Here is a 383-nt window from a genome sequence, read left to right as displayed (position 1 = left end):
ACCGAACCTAACCAACGTAACCTAACCTAACCTCCCCCAAATTACAGGTACTGTAACCTATCGTGGATTAGAGTGATTTACGATCAAGTTTATGTGAGAAAACGAAATTTGGAGTCTCCTGGTTAAATTTGAGCCTAACCTAACCTAACCAACGTAACCTAACCTAACCTCCCCAAATTGCAGTTACTGTAACCTATCCTGGATTAGAGTGATTTACGATCAAGTTTATGTGAGAAAACGAAATTTGGAGTCTCCTGGTTAAATTTGAGCCTAACCTAACCTAACCTAATCTAACCTAACCTAACCAACGTAACCTAACCTAACCTCCCCAAATTGCAGGTACTGTAACCTATCGTGGATTAGAGTGATTTACGATCAAGTTT

The sequence above is a fragment of the Penaeus vannamei genome, chromosome 44, assembly GCF_042767895.1.
Source record: "Penaeus vannamei isolate JL-2024 chromosome 44, ASM4276789v1, whole genome shotgun sequence".
NCBI lineage: Eukaryota > Metazoa > Arthropoda > Malacostraca > Decapoda > Penaeidae > Penaeus > Penaeus vannamei.
Note: the sequence above shows the minus strand (reverse complement) of the source record.